At 39.2% G+C, this 17,243-nt stretch overlaps 1 protein-coding gene across 3 annotated transcripts in view; it reads right to left on the minus strand.

Annotated features, from left to right (window-relative positions):
- Positions 1-17,243, minus strand: part of LGI1 (leucine rich glioma inactivated 1) — a 33,357-nt gene that overhangs the window by 13,596 nt on the left and 2,518 nt on the right. For 2 of the 3 annotated variants that reach the window (XM_067300061.1, XM_013951139.2), the window contains exon 1: positions 9,198-9,287. The exons of the other annotated variant lie outside the window; for it this stretch is intronic. The gene's annotated coding sequence lies outside the window, so the exon portion shown is untranslated. Of the gene's footprint in view, positions 1-9,197; positions 9,288-17,243 lie in introns of those variants that run through there. 3 annotated transcript variants of the gene reach the window in all.

Below are 17,243 nucleotides of genomic sequence, written 5' to 3' on the forward strand. Positions count from 1 at the left end.
ACACTTAAGAACGGACCTTATTTGAAACATGACAGGCAATAAGGAGTGCGTACAATACTGCCTGGAGGCTGCTGCACTAGGTACAGCACAAACACTCTAAGACCCAGTCCTCACCCTGAAGACTTTACAGTAAACTACATTAAACATTTTATAGGGACTTATAAAAGATAAGCAGCACCTAAGTGTTATAACATAAAGAATGGTAAGACAAAACTAATGAATGCCAAATAGCTGGAAATCCGTATGGGATGATTTTTTTTTTCTGATATAAGATTCCTATTAGAAGAGTTTTGCAAACTTTAATAGCTCTTAACACTTCCTCAGTGAGACTAGCAGCATTATACAATTACAAGATTGTATTAGTGTCAGCCTGATGGTACAGAAAGTTTAACGCAGCTTGTGTCTTTCTTCCTCAAAAATGGTGCCAACAAGGCCCTAGCACATACCCAGATATGTGTGCCCAGCAGGAATTTCAGACACTACGGGTGGAAGATGGCAAAGAGGGAGAGCAGCCTGCAAAACGGCAAGAAACTTAGCATATGGACACTAGGGAGGCCCCCACCGACAGCGGATCCTCGCCTGGGCCGTGGCCGAAATCCATCTCGCCGGGGCGGAGGGGCGGCTCGGGCCCCACCAGGCTCACGCCACGTGGTGGGAACTGCGTCGTCCGAGGCGCTCGGGAGGCCCGGGAAGGCGCCCCGAGCTTTCGGAGGCAGAGGCCACCTCCGAAGGCCCTGCTGGGAGACGACCCGCGCCGCTGCATCAGCCCCGTCCCCTGCACGCGGCCCTGCCGGGGGGCCAAAGCGCAGCTCTCGCTTCCGCAGTGCTCCCTCTCTCCCTCTCTCCCTCTCCGTGTGCTTTTTTTCTTAAAGCTCTTTATTAATTCAAGCGCGGGCCCACGTTTTTGCTCAGAAGCAAATCTTCCGCGTCAGCCGTCTCTCCTGGAGCAGGGCTGACTTCAGCCAGGAGCGACGCAGAGCTGCTGTAATGCGCAGCCCTTCCACCTTCTCTGAGCAAACGGCACAGAATTACAGTAACCGAAGCACTGAAATCACTACCAAGCGAATGGCGCTACCTTCCCAGGGGCATAAAGGTTACTCCTTGCCGCGGAGATGATGCAATGGCAGCACGGAGCGGGCGCCTGCCTTTGCGGTGCTTGCCGAGGTCGGGTGCGCTGCCTTTCCGCCTCGGGAACGGGCCCCTCCGGGACGCTGCGCGCCACAGACTGCGGCGGAGGTGAGAACAGCAAATTCTCTAACTTTTCGCTGGAAGAGAAAAGGCCTGTTGTTTGTTTGTTTGTTTACTTCTGGCAAAGCTACCCATTGCCATGGCGATATTTTGCCATTGATGGTGAAACCCCGTGTCTCATTTTTTAAGCTCATTCACTGAGATCCACCATCAATTACCTAGGCATTTCCTTTTAGTTTATCCTCCAGCAACACTGTGTACCTCCTGGAAACTTTGCAGTGTAGCGGTTTTTCAGTAACAAAAGCACATTCTGCAGCAGAACAGTAACCTGATTCTAATTTTATCCATGCAGAAAACTGCCTTAAAGTTAGTTTTCTATTCCAAACTACAAGCCAAAACAACTGTTTTTTTTCACCCAAAAGTGCTAGTATTATGACTATTTACAACAGTTCTGTGAAGAGAGAGGCAGAAACTGCATTTTCCAGGCTCCTTTTGTGCCCAGCTCAGTATCTTAGTTCTTGCCTTGAAATAGTTTAAAAACAAATTGGTTTGTGGATTTTCGGTGGCACATGCACTCGAGCCGTTGCGACATTTGGCTTACCCTTTCCCGAAGCATCACTGCTTGTTTTCTGGCTCAAGAGAACAGGCAATGGCCTGCTGTGCCCACATCTGAGCGCCTGCTTCTGGGGCCTTGCCGGCTCCTTTTTTGCTTGTGTTTCAGGGTCTGATAAGGCACAGCGTGAGTCAAAATTCGACTCCCTGTTTTCAGTGAGGTTTGAAGGACAGGTGGAGGCGTTGTGGTTTGTTGTATTAGATAGGCTTCTCGTTATCTGACGATTTAATTGAAAAATCTTCACCTTGCAGTGCAGCGGAGGCGCTTGCTGGCAGACATGTTTCAGCACGGGCAGTGATAAGCTTGTACTGTGCTTCTGGCTCTCACTATTAGTTCTGATTTGGCTTTGGGAAGATATTAATTAACTAAAGCCAGCAGATCCTTTTTTGGTAGAATTAGATGTATCGACACAGACGTTACGTGCCTTTATTTTCCGGCAAATCATCCTTAAAGCTAACTCCGTTTTCTGAGCTGTGACTGCGAAGTCTGAATTACACCGTGCTCATTTTGCGCTCTGCTCTACTCTCGCCACTGCTAGGTGGCTACTGTAGCCTGGCAACACGGAGAGCTGCCGCCGGCTCCGCTCTCCGCAACCTCTCCAGGCTCAGCTGCTACCTCCTACCAGCAGGTTTTCCGTTAGCATTTGCTCTGCGCTTTCCTTTACTTACAAATTTGGCAGAGATGTCTACCAGTTACTTGTTTGCTTTTTCTCCTTTATTTTAGCTGCTTTCTTTCAGCTAAATCAGGTCTGAGAAGAAGCCCTCAAAACCAAAAAAACATGGAATGAGGCCAGTCTACTCCTTGGAGACATGAACCTGCTTGTCACAGTTTTTTCTTTTTAAAGCTCTTCTCGTGTGGGGAAGCTTTGTAATTTTTGCCCTCTTCTTTAACAGCTGAGAATTATTCAGCATTGCACTAAGCAGAGCAGATTTTATTATTTCTTATACTTTCTTAATATGCTATGGTATTTCTCCTTTTTAATTTTGACTAGAGATAAGTAAGTAATTCTTAGTGAATAATTATTTCTCAGATATTCTCTCTGCATGGTAGGAATCAAACAGCTTATTTCATCAAAGGTGTCCAAATTGTTTGATGAAAACCTCTGATAATAATAAAACACCTAATAACAAGTTTGGTGCAGGTATATGACACTTACAATTAAAGCTGCTTTAGCTAGTTGTCATTAGTAGTACTATTCGCCACCTAGGATTACTCCTGTTTTCTGACTAAACTTAGCACAACTTTTGCAGCTTGGTTTCTAGTGCAAACATATGCATTTATTATTATTATTTACTAACAATATATTTTTAGCAAATATTCTTGAATGTGTGGTTAAAATATGAATTCTTCTATGAGTAAACCTGTTTGCTAAAATATTTGAGGAAAGCAAACACAAAAGGTCAGGACATAGATCCAAAAATTATTTAAAAAAATATTTAATACATTTTTGAGGGATTAATTCTGCTCCACTGACTATATTTGCATATTCACATTAGCCCAATATGTTTTCATTACCAACATATGGCAAAGTTTTAATAAGCTCCTGTGGTTTCATGCTGACTACATTTCCCTTTGCAGATACATATACTACTACAGTCGTCATTTATTTCATCCTGCTTTTGGAAAATTCTGTTGTCTTTTCTGTGTTCAGTATGAGCTGCCTGCACAGGTGTGGCCTAATCCAAAATACACTGAAGCCAAAGGCTGGACTTCAGTAAAATTTACTGGGCTTTGTATTAGGCCTGTATTTTACCACCCAGATGCACAATAGCCAAAATCACCTCCCCAAAATTCAGGAGTCTTCTACCAAACGGAATATTGTCACTGGTACATTACCCTGTATTTGGAGCACAAGGATTTTGAGATCAGAAACTCCTACAAACATTTCATGACTCTGAGTTTTCACTCTCAAAGTGCCACCCTCTTCACAAATTCTGCAGCAAATGGCAAATTTAAAGCAGCTGAGACTAAGACTGCACTTTCAGTAAACAAACCTAAGTCTTGAATTCTAAATAGTTCTGAAAAGACTTTGCTTCCTGGTGGATCTGGCACCACGATCCATTGCCAGGAAGAGGCCTTCTGCAGGTTAAATATAATAAAACTTGAAATGCCTTTACAACAGCTCATAGAACAGAATAGCTTGAGAATGACTAGAGAGATGCCTAGAACTTTTTATTTGGACAGGTCTTCTAACCTACTTTGCCCTGTCCACAGAGGTCTGTATTGCAGATATCCTTCTTTATTATGCCACAAGAGTTTCATTAAATGCAGAACAATCAGGCCAATCTCTGTGTCAAAAGGCTGAGAAAACTGCTACTGCAATTGCTGCCAGCTTTAAAGGAAAGAAAACCTCTGAGGGTGGCCTCCTCTCCCTTGCATAAAGTAGCCAGTTCACAGTTCACCGTGGAGTTACATCAATATACTACTAATGCACCTCTAAAAAGAGTCAGGTCTTAGCTGTCATGGCCAAAATTATATGGTGATGCAGAATACGGATAAGTGTACAGGTGGCTCTGTTTACTGGTTTAGGGATACAATAGTTTGACCAATGACAAAAAAAACTGTCAGGAGAGATGCACTGCAATCTGAACTGTCATTCTTTAAGAAAAACAGATGTGCAACGTGTTTCATCCAAACAGAAGCTAGGCAAAATTCATCCATGTTTAGGTTTTGTTTTTTGCAACTAAGGACATATTGACACCTTTATTTTCAATTGCAGGTTTTTAAATAGTAGAGAATATTACATACTACCTCAGATGAGACTTAAAAGCAATAGGATTTCTACTCCCTGTGATTTCTGAAAGGCTCACAGCATCATTCAGTTTGGAAGGGACCAGGGAGGCCATCTAGTCCAACCTCCTGGGTAAACGAGAGTGACAAAGCCTAAGAAGCTAGATACGAAGTATCCAAAATGTAGTCTTTTGATATCATATGATTTTTAAACCAATACCACAAATTTTGAAGGTTATAATCTATAATCTGTGAACAGTTGATATTGACAGTACTGCTAATGTTACGTGTGTTTAAATATTCTGCTGGATGATTGTTCATGCTGGTCTGACCATCTTCCAGGCCAGGCCATAATGTGCCATACACTGCCATAGCAATAGCTTTATTTTACGTAAGTAAAGAAAAAGAACAGAGCATACTATCAAACAGAAAAATCCAGTAACCGTCCTTCAGGTCAGACATGATCATGACCTCAATTACTCCTGGATTAGCCCTTCAGTATGAGAAAGACCCCACAAATCCTCTTGATCCTGTTATGTTTTCCACCCTCCACTTCCAGTTTCCATAGAGGTTGTTGTCCTTGCGCCTCAGTATGGGACTGGATTCCTGTATAAATCCTAGAGCTGGATTTTCTCAGCTCTTCCCTAGTTCATGACTTCCACTTTCCAGCACAGTGGGACCAGTCACTTTCTCAGGCTTTTAGAAGGCTGATAAGCTCAGTTACAAAGACTAACTACGTTTCCCCAGACCCACACAAATGATTCCTACTCCATTTTTTTTGTCTGTGTTTTGCCTTAAAAATGCTGACAATGGATATCTAGAGTTAGGGGAAAAATGAAAATAGCAAACAGCAAACACACAAGCTCAAAAGCAAAAAAAGCACAATTCAAGGATGTGTGAAGCCGTGTTACTTCATGGCAACGGGAAATGGTCTTGTGACTTTCAAAGAAAATGTTTTGCAAGTCTTTTCAGGAAAGGCAAATAAAAATGACAGGGTGATACTGAGAATGCAGTCCTGCGTTACACTTTTGTTAACGGCAACGTTCCTCCCTTGCTCACTCTTCCACGGCCTCCTGGTTCTGCCTCCGTTCCTGTCTCTAATGCTAATCTCTAAACTGGATCAATGAAATCATAAAAGAACAAAAACCAAATAAAACTCCAAACAAATCCAAATCTTTCCAAAACAAAACAGGAATTGACAGAGCTAGAATGAGCAGCTGGGGACAGGAGAGGACAAGGATTTTGTCTTTGCTGTCAAAGAAAATGTACAGGGAGCCACATACTTGAGGGGCACTTCCATGTTACACCTAATCAGCTCCAAGTACAAGCTATCACCAGAATGGGCAGTTCTGTTTCCCACATCTTGCTTAACTCTAATCAAGTAGTTTCTTAGTGCTACTGTGAGCTGGCTGTGTTTTCCTAATGTGATGCAATACTAATATTTTTGTAAGCAGGTTAGTTTTCTAACAGATCAGCAAGCTGAATTGGGTCACCTTGCAGTGACATGATCGCCAGATCTGATGCACAAGGAAGAGGGATTTTGGACCACCCTTCCGGCAGCAAACTGAAAAAGATTCAGTGTCTTGAGGAACTGCACCTTCAAAGCTCATCTCACAGCTACCTCATGTGGAAAGCATCAGCCAAGGGGCTGCAGGCTCTTGCTGCTTCCCTTGCATCACCACTGCAGCTCACCTCCCCGTCCTGGGAAATGAGCTCAGGCAGCTAAACTGGCAGAAAACTCCTTGAACCACAACCAACGGGAAAAGTTTTCTGAAGGGTGAACTGGCTCCCAGTGGTGTCCGGTGGTGATGTTCAGCAGGGAGAGACGGAAAACCCAGCTGGGCCAGAGGGGAAGAAAGGGACAGACCCTTTGGAAAGCAGTTAGCTATGTGAGTGGCGTAGCTCCAACCTGGGAAACCAGACTCTGAGCTGCTGGTTGCAACCTCAGGACAAAGGTGCAATCCCACCTAGGTAGTCCTACTGTAAGAGGCACCTTTAAATCTAGGATGAAATAGCTAGCCGGTAACTGACAATGCCACAGTTTGATACTTGAAAAAAGGCCAGATCTGCTAGAAAGGTTGATAAGCTCCTGGAAACCGCATCCAATCTGGCATGACCCTGGACGATGTATTGGTTTTCCAATGAAACAAGAAGCTCTATTAATTTACTCGGGCTGGGGTTCCACAGAGTCTTCTCTATAGATTATTTTCATCTACAACTGTTTCCAGTGTCAGGGTGGAAACAAGTGATGGGGGACAGGAGCTACTAGACTGGTGTTGACTGCTGAGAGGTGTCTGTGGAACTGTGCCTCGTTTTTGCAAACGTAAAACTCACTGTAAAATAGCATCATGCAGGGAAAATGTTCACAAACATTTAAATGAACCATAGTACAGAACTGGTGACAACTATCTCAGTCAAGACCAAGTGGGACAAAATACGAACTTCATAAAATCCCTTAGTATTTAGATAGTCTTGTTTAAGTTATCCTCTAGCTAGAGGACAAACCCTCAAGAGGTTTATACTAACAGACACTTGGTAATTATGATCGTCACTCTGCCAGCCCTTCTGCTAGCTATTCATGAATTTAGTAGTTCTTTATAGGAGGTATCTTTCATGCCTCCAGTGAAAATAGAGTAATAGAAAATGCAGTCCAGTAAGAACCTTGTATCTCAAACAAAAAGTCCCAAATTCCCTAGCATGATCAAGTGCTTTCCACAGACCCAGAACAACCTAGCACTGTCATTGTAGCTAAATGCCATTTAATTGGCAGCAAGTCTATAATACGTTTCTTCATGGAAAAATGTTTGAGCTCCTCCAGTCTGCCAAGATGCTAATTAAAAACAGACGGCATGTTATAAAATCTTTTCCTTGACCTGTGCTATTTTATATTGACCTTCTGTAGTTTTTTTCATGTCATTGGGTCCCTGCAACATTATTCCAACCTTTGTACATTTGTATTTAATTTTATTATTTTGCAGACAAAGTAACTTAAATATTATTTATTTAAATGTAAATAGGAAATGTATTTGTTACACGGCAGAGATAACAGGCTTTTGAGGAGAGAATCTTTAGTCATTAAAAACAAAAGGTTTCTGACTAAGTCCTGAATAATTCACAATGAAAGAAATCTTAGCCCCACTGAAGTCACTCAAATAGTTCAAGTAAAAGCCTTGTTGGAGTGCCACTGATATAATAAATTACACACTGAGAAGGCTGTGGCTCATCAAACATATTATTGTTTCATGATTGCTAAGCAAAATGCTGGGATTTGGACCAGGGCTGATAGACTTTAAGGGGTCATTGCTGACGGCTCCACAAGTGTATTTTATTGCATTTATTGTTCTTAACGCTTTAAGAAATTTGGAGAAATGCCTTATTTCCTTAAAAATTAATCCCTTTTACCCCTAGGAAAATTAGGTCTGCCAGACACCCCATCCCACCTGATGGGTGGACATGCTCTCACTGTACAAAGCCCAACACAAATTCTCCATAAAACACGATACAGCACTGAGACGAATCCCACTGTCCCCCTTCCTTACAAAACCATTCCCTGTAGAGGAGTCTTCAGAGAGCTGAAGAAGTCTATCACATCTCTCTTAGTTTGTGTGCCAACATGTTATTTACTCAGTACAGCTTTAGGAAAGGATTTGCTCCTTCGGCTGTCTGGCTCTCTCCCTCTTGCAGTGGGGGACCAAAACCAACAGAACATCCTATCTAAGAAATGGCTATAATGTTTTATGCAATTTTCAGCTCTCTAGCAGCAGGGGGATACATGTTTTAGTTATGACTGCTCAGAAGCTAGGGGATTTTCCTATGTTCAGTATGATAATAGCTAAGACTTTCAGATTTTGGACTTGTAATGCTTCCTATGTATCGTTTTTCTAAGACAATAATTCAAATTCCATACAGACAACATTTTTTGCTATTAGGCATCCAAAAGTTTCCACTGTTGCTGCCCTTGTGATTTAGGCAAAGACTCATTAAACTGGAGAGCCTAATCTCAATATAGAGTCTCAATATAATACGTTAGTGAGAAGTAATAAGCTCTTTTATGAAGCAATACAGCTCCCCAGTTAAACCAATGACACATACTCCTGATTAAACAAAGGCTTTGTGGCTATGTGGCTTTTTCCTAAGCATTTTTTGAAGCAAAGGGATGAATATATGAAAGAAACAGAGAAGGATGAAAAAACAGAAATGGGAATTCACAGAGAGCGCAGTAGAAACATCACAGAGCACCTGGATGGGCACTGGAAGTGAGGTCCTGAGAAAAGCCTCTTAGAGGGAACTTCTTGGAGCTGCAAATAGTCTCCTGATATTTGACTTGCTCTTCAGTCAGGGAAATGAATGCTATATGTTCTTTGTAAATAAAGACTGAATCAAAGATACCTGATTGCATTAACAATTTATCTTCCTAAACAGAACTATTTGAAAGACAGATAACTGCTCAGGTCAGAAGTAGCAATAATGCTCTATTACATGTTTCTGACACTTCTGCCCCCCCTTCAGGGAGGCAGACCTCCCTTTATAAATAAATATATATATATATAGCTTATATATTTTTTTAAGAGAGAGAGAGAGAGAGAGATCTTATATATATATATATATATAGCTTCCATTCACAGGCTAGCACCACAACCACTTATTCATTCCTCTCATGCTTTACCTGCTGCTTTTCAAGGCTGCCCTGATGCTAAAAATAGCTTCACGTATCGCAGGAGGGTTGCTATAGATTCAGAATGGGTGATGTTAGGAAGACAGCTAAATCCCTCTTTGTGGAGGCCGGGATCCACGCGGATGTGACTCCGGGGCAGCTGTAGCATTACGTGTCATCTGGGCTGTGGTGCCCTTTCTGAAGGATTCTCAGGCTCCAAGGCTCCAAGGCTGGGGTATTTATGTTGCTCTAAGACTGCACTGAACTGCAAACCTGAAATAAAAATTATGGATGTGGCCATAAATTTGAGCCTTTGTTTTTTAAAATTTAATGTTAAATCACTGTACCACAATACCTTCATACATTAGTAGCCCACTAGCTTCTTTTTAGCTGTGAAAACAGTTTAACATTTTGTTGTAAGGGCATATTTTTCTGGAGGCATTGATGTCTCAAAGTGGGAAAATATCAAAATGCTTCCGAGAGTTGTTCTTACTATATAGCTGAAAGGATAACTCATTGTGTGTTCGATTACCTACAAGACAGTATCAAAACTACATCTAAAAATTGCATTACAATCAGTTGGTTTGGACTTCTGGCAGTGTCCTCTGACACTGCTGACAAAGCTAATGGTAATTTTGGAAGTTACCTCCCTGTCTACAAAGTAATGGATAATGTGAATGAATATCTGCTTACATATAACTTTCCAACTCATATACTGCCTAAAACAGCAAAGTATGCTAGAGATAAGTATCATTTGATTTTTAAGGTTATCAAACCTAAGTTTTCAAAATTTGTCTGCCAAAAAGGTTCTGGAACTATAGGAAAGATTTTGTTTTGTCAGCCTTGAACATATGGAAATTTTGAGGACTGTTTTTAAAACATAGTTATCTCTATACTCTATAGTTAAAAGCATCTTAAAATATTTTCCAGCTTTTAGAAATTACTTTTGTACATTAGGAGAATATCACTGGTTGCATCCTTTCAGGATAATGAAGATTAGATTAATGGAGATAAGAGTGTCTGAATAAGACTTGCTTCCAAGAAAGGACAATCTGAGTTTGAATTTCATGGGAAAATACGTGAGTTGAAGGGTAAGCTGCAACAAAAAATGGATGGCAAAATATAGGTCATTAAAGTAATTGCTACTAGAAACATGGCAAAACAAAAAACTGAAGGAGTTTCATTCCACAGTAGACATTAGCTTCCAAATATCAGGTTCATTTCTGTATACTGAATACCTTAAACTTACTCAATTACTTTAACCTTCTCCAAAATTAGCTGATTTTAGAAAATTACAATGAAAAGTTGAAGCTTAATAGAAAATTGTTTGTATGACAAAGGTTATGTAATGAGAAATTCATCATGCACGCTTCCAGAGTCCTGTATTAGGAACTGATTTAATGTTTTCTCTCCAGATCCAAATTCTCCTACTTTTTAAAATTTGTGGATGTATTATGCCCACACCTAAGTTAAATGAGGTAGTCAAAATAACATTTTCCTTTTGTAAACAGACTCAGATTATAGAAATGTGCTGAATACTGAGTCTGTTAAGGCTGAGGTTCAAAAAGGTTAATTGTATATGGAAATAGTGGCATGGACTGACTAAAACCAGATTATTAAAAGGTATTAAACCTGATGGTACTACAACTTTAAATAATACACTGCAACTTTTAAGAACTGTATATCTGGGGACAGTGTAATGCAGATTTGAGAGAAAATTCTATTATATGCTAAAGGAAATGGTGTTTCACTTAAATCCCACTTAAAGTCTTGACCCTTATCTTTCATGTGGTTATCTTTTATTTCTATTCAAGAGAGGCAGTCATCTAGATATGTAACTCAACATTTTAATATATTACTTGCAAATTGAATGTGGTTTCAGCAAGTAGCAGAATCTCCCCTAAGATACAAGCCTGAACATTTCTTTTTACTTACTATAGACACTTTCCTCAGCAATTTTGTGAGTCTGTAATTTTTACTCTTAGAGTTGTGGATCTTGTGCAGCGCTCTGTTGCTGGCTATAAGGAATGCAATTTGATATTTTTAATTAAGTTAGACTAATTGTTCCCATTTAGGATAGCTATCTTTCCCTTTCTACTTAGGTGCCACAGAATGAATAGTATCCTAGTAATACTTTCAATAGAAAGGTAGATCATATTCCAGTATTTTATGTCTGAGTGATTTTTGTCATTAAATAACACAAAATTGTATTTAATTTGAAATATAACCCCTATTATTTCCAAAATCTGGCAATGCTCTTACTAACATAAGATCAGTTCTAGCCTAATGGCTACCAGTATTATTAAATGAGGTCTCACAGTAGTACTGTATAAGTGTGTTTGTAAAAAAGTGAAAAAAGGAATGTTTACTGATTCATTCCACTTCACCGCACTGAGCAGCCTCTTTATATCCCTGTGTCCTTCAGCTTCCAGCAGATGGTCAGCTACCGATAACTTCAACCCAGATACTACCAGCCTCTACACACCATTACTGTACTACTTAACTATTTAAATTTTTTCTATTTTTTTTTATTGTTACTCTTGGAAGTAATCTGACTGAAATCATAAGTGGTGTAATAGCTGAGTCTGTCATCATTATGCCTTATTATGCTCTTATACCTTTCTTTCAAAAAACATACCCGCGTGATTCCAAAGACTTGACTATCCCACAGTATATTGCACGTGGTCTCTGCTATGAAATATTTTAGTATTTTCTTAAGACAACCGGCAGAAAACACTACGATGAATGTGCCTGACCAGCTGCACAATACAGGCTGCAGAACTGACCTTGATTCCTGGATTAAGACCGCAAGTTTTGGTTAAGCTAAGGCACAACACCTCTCTGAAAGCAGAGGTGTTTTCTGGAACAAATGCACATGCAGGAATGAGACCTTATTTCTCTATTACATTCTATCTTAGACTGCAGACTCTGAGGCACCATATCTTGTCCAGGTTTTCTGTAACACTAGGTGCACTAACAGTGTTTAAGAAATAAATGGCATATACTGTATATTGACTTGCTACTACTGAGAAGATACTGACCTGTCACTCACCTTTTTATATATAGAGAAGTCTTCAGATTCCATACATTCAACAGTAAATGATTTCTACCTTCCCTCAATTTTCATCATAAGTAAATTATTAATAAATAAATACACAGTAGACATTATGCACAAAATTGCATATGTATCAAGGAACAAGGGAATGGATATATTTTTCACTGTGATTTAAACATGCAGTGGGCTGTAACTTTGCTCACATACTCATTTTACTTTCACAAAACAAGTCTAGCAGGATACAATAAAATTTAAAGAAAACAAACACTACAATTATACTGCTTGTTTTTTATATGTTTCCACCTCACCTTATTTTCCTTGTCTCTGTGCTCATTATATTCTTTCATTTTTTCCTATTATATAACAACTCTGATATCAAACTGGAAAAGCAGATTTCCTCTTCTCTTGGATTTATGTATGCGAATGCCATCAGCCATTTCCACCATAACAGATCTAGACATAAAACTAGGATTAAGCATTCTTTGCTTTCTTAGGAAAATGTTCATACTTTATGGATTTTAAGCATAATGCACTTCTAAAATCTCCTCAAATGAAAACTGGAACACTCTGGAGGGGTTACTTTCTGTATTCCACTGATTTCAATGCAGACCGATAAAACAAAGAAAAAGTATTTTGTGCACATTGATAATTACTTTTTAATTAAATTCTTGACAGCTTAAAACCACGACACTTGTTTATGCATGCCTTCATGTGTGGGTAATCTTTTAGTGGATTTTGTTCCAAGCATAGCTGCCAGACTGCAAGCTCTGGAGACCAAAATCACCTGCCACACAACAAATATGGCAGAGACCACGGCAATTAAAGGACAGCAGACAGGAGTCTACCTCATATATCTTTAGAACATTTATTAGGTAAAATTCTTTACTTTTTGCTAAAAAACATTGTAGAGATAATAGGGTAGGTTACTTCCAATAATTATTTTTGATGAAAGTCTGCTTTATTATTTCCATAGCTGAATCAATTAGTCCTTATAGGGTTATACTGGCACTATTTACCATATAAATATTAAAAGAACTTATCGCCTAGTTTATTTTAATGATTTTTCTTGGTTCTGGAAAGTTCACAGAAATTTTAGGACCAAGGTTATTGCTAGGAATGTTCCTTAAGTGCCACGGAATGAACGAATGAAACAATCTGGTTTTCAAGATATTATGTTTAACATTCTTACATAACTATGTATTCATAGTCAAGAATACTCAAATAAATGTTAGAAATTAAGACAGTCCTAACTCTTCACATATATGTGATTCATTAGCATATTAGCAGGATAAGTGATGCTACCATCAAAAAAAGATGCTAAACATGATTTCAACTAATACAGTCCAAGAGAATGAAGATTAAGGTTGCTACTCTGCCAGCAATAACAACAAATACATTCTGTGAATTGTGCTTGAAGTTGAGAGGTCTTAGCTGCATCAGAGTAAGTGGAGCCAATAGATTAAGCAGTTTAGACCATATTTTGTAAGAATGTGGCCTAAACTGGGATTCTGTCTACCAAACTGACCCGCTAAGAATGCCAGTGCAGGTTCCTCATATTTTGCTTTCAGCTCCATTTTTAATAAAAGCCTTTTTTTTTTTCTTGGTCCTAATAGCAGTATGAGCTTAACTGAAATTTGAAATGTGTACTATCCTTTTCTTCAGCTTCACATTACTGTTCACAAAACTAGTTCCCAACCGTGGTCTGTAAGACCAAAGGTAAGTGCTGTGCAGCTGGCCAGTGGAACCATTGCCTTCAGACAAAATTCTGAAAGTGCATTAGCCCATAAGTAATTGTGAAGGTTTGCAGTGATTTTTCACCCTACATGTACAGGAGCCTGGAATAATGAAGGTCTGCGGGTCCAATTTGACTTCACATAGCTTTCTAAAATACCATCATCTGGCAGCTCTGCCTTTAGTTACACAAAATTGGGGCCAGATTTTCACAAGAACCAAGTTTGCCAAATCGTTTATCATCTTGGAAGGATTAGTGTTCTAAAAATCTGTCCCTACTTGGTGTATTTGACATTGATCTTCAATGGTGTTACCCAGGAATAATGGAGAGGAAAATTGGAATGTAGGAAATTTAATACTCTTGTAATAGGATTAGATGTCATGTTATTATCACTATTTTATCCTACTGACAAATAAAAGGCAGTACAAATTATTGTGGTCACTTATGCAAGGATGTGGGATTCTGGAACGAGGAACAAAAATTATGGACAATCAGATGCCATTTTTTTCAAAGGCACTTTTCTAACAAAAATTACATACTGAAATGGTAAGTGCAGCTCCAAAATGGCATAAAATAGCACAGATATTCTTGAAATAATGGACACAGCAGGGGTTTGTCTATGATATTTTTTGTTAAACCCTATACAGGAAAAAATTACAAATCCAGAAGTGCTTTTATTGAATAAATTATCAGCCAAACAAATAAGACTGCATTTGCCTTTTAGTACAGCAACATTGACATCTAGTGGCTAGTTAAACTCCAAATTTGATATCCTTTACATGGCAAAGCGTGGAACATCACATCTCCTGAATTTGAAAGACAAAATAAATATGCATTTCAACAGCCTGTTCTCTGCATAATCCCTAGGCCATTACAGAATTACAGTAGTCTTTAATAACTGGCTTGTGTGGGTTTATTCACGGGAAGGGGTGAGCATCCCTCCTGGGCACAGCCCTGCTGATTTCCCTGACTCTCACCAAGTCTGAGGCTTTGAGTCACCCCACTCACTTGATGATTTACTTTGCTCAGGGCTTGTTGGCAGGTGCAGTTCATCCCTAAAACTGTGCACAGGTACATCTAAAAGAAGAAGAACTACACTTACTGAGTGTCATTTTACCAGCTTATGTGAACTTAGGTTTTTAATTCCACTTGTTTTTTTACTAATTATAAGTGAACTTAAAATGGGGGGGGGGGGGGGGACGGACAAATCAGGAAAATGAGAGACCACAGGAGACTGTTATTCCTATGAAGATTTGAAAATAGATGATTTGGCAACCTACATAATAGACATGTAGGATATAGGTGCCAAAATCAAATAATGTTAGAAAGTCTAGTTTCCTCATTTTTCAACAAACTACTGGTTTAATGGAGAAAGAGGAAAGATTAGACACGATAAATCTCAATTTTACTAAGACTTTTGATGGTTCCATATTACTTTCTCATAATCAAATTTGAATGTAGTCATACATGTACTCCGCAAACAGCTGTGATAATGGCTATAGTCGGCACTGGCCACCTTGCTCTCCTTCGCCATACTGGTGGCAACTACCTGTTCTGGCCTGCTGGCCTGATCTGTTTCATTAAAAATCAGGGGGAATAACAAAGATCTAATTTTTTAACCAGCTAACCAAGCTAATTTTAACCAAATAAATCAAAGGCTACTGAATTAAACAACTTTACCAGCAGATCTGAGGAGAAAATAATGTCCTGCAGGAAGGCTGAGGTAATTATTCTTCCCAGCTAAATACTGATGAGGGCTAAACAGCTGTGTTTAGTTTATCTTAAAAAATATAAAGAGAAACTTAAGAGTCTGAAGGAGAGCAAGAAAAAAGAGTTCTCAAAAATATAACCTATACCAAAATATAACCTTCAACCAAAAGGTTGAAGTACTTTGATTCCTTTAGCCTCAAAAAGAGAAGACTTTGGGAATAAGTCTTTCAATATTGAAAGATTTGTTATAAAAAGAATGATTGATTCTTGTCTTCTGCATCAGCTTAGGGCATTAAGAAAATGTCTCAAGTAGCAACACAGATTTATCTCAGATATAAGGAAAAAAAAACCCTATATACCTAAAAGGGTAATAGATTAAGCTACTTATGCTGTGAAATCTCCTATATTGGAAGCTTTTGGGAACAGCTTAATAAGTATGTCTGGTATGGTCTTTTTAACGCTGCAATTCTATGATTTAATACATTCTTTTGGTGCATATGCATTGATAAAAGTGCCCTTCATAAAAATAAGGGGCATAAATTGAATAGTTTGCTTAAGTAATATATACCGTTTCTCCTAAATTATAAGAAAGGTCAGAGGTCTGTCCTGAACACAGTAAGGGCCATCACAGATGTTAAAATGCACTCCTGTCTCTTCAGTTCAAATGACATGGGTCAGTAAGTATACGTAAATCTCTTGATGTCAACAGATTTGCCACTGATTTAATGAATATGAATGACTAAGAAGTGGCAAATTCAATCAAATAAAACTGGCATTTTTTGTCTAGTTCTTTGCCTATTGAGTCTGTCTCAGTGGTCTGCATAATATGGTTTGTGATTACATGGAAGACTGGAAAAAAAGAGAGTAATAAATATAGAAGCTGACAAACTCTTGCGAGTATTTCAGAATCATGGGCTTTACCTTGTATTATTAATAGTAAGAATATCCTTGCTTTGCAGTAATTTCTATTCCTTCTTTCCAAAACTTTCTCTCAAATTGTTATACATAGTCATCAGAAAATGGGGTGATGGAAGTTGCATAAAGAATGTGTCAATGACTTGAAAACTTAAGCAAAGAGAAAACATTTACTTCTTGAAGGCTTTAAAACTATGCTTGACGCAGGCTTTCTGGATACACTGGCTCTCAAGGTTGGCCCATTTTTAGATTTAGGGCAGGAATAAAGGGAAAACTACAATGATTGTTAGTCTCCTTTGTAGGCCATGAAGTTCAGGGCTACTGTAATTTAAGAGTATAGTTTCACATTACTGCTAAGCTGATCTAATGGAGAGCTGCTGCTGAAAGAGGAGCCCCTGTTTCCCACCTTCCCTTCCCTCCCTTCTCACCCCTTCCTTCCTAACCTTTTTTGGCGCTAGCATGGGTACTCATCAGCTGCTGCAGCAGGATAGTTGAAGGAGCTAGAACAGCAGAAAAATAAGTGCTGCAGCTAATCAGAAATGGTCAGATGAGCATTCCTGCCAATTCAAGAGGAGGAATGCCCTTTTCAGCAGCAGTGCACCCACAGATTGGCTCACCTGTAGTACAAAACTGTACCCATAAGGTT

This window comes from Apteryx mantelli, chromosome 7 (assembly GCF_036417845.1).
Source record: "Apteryx mantelli isolate bAptMan1 chromosome 7, bAptMan1.hap1, whole genome shotgun sequence".
NCBI lineage: Eukaryota > Metazoa > Chordata > Aves > Apterygiformes > Apterygidae > Apteryx > Apteryx mantelli.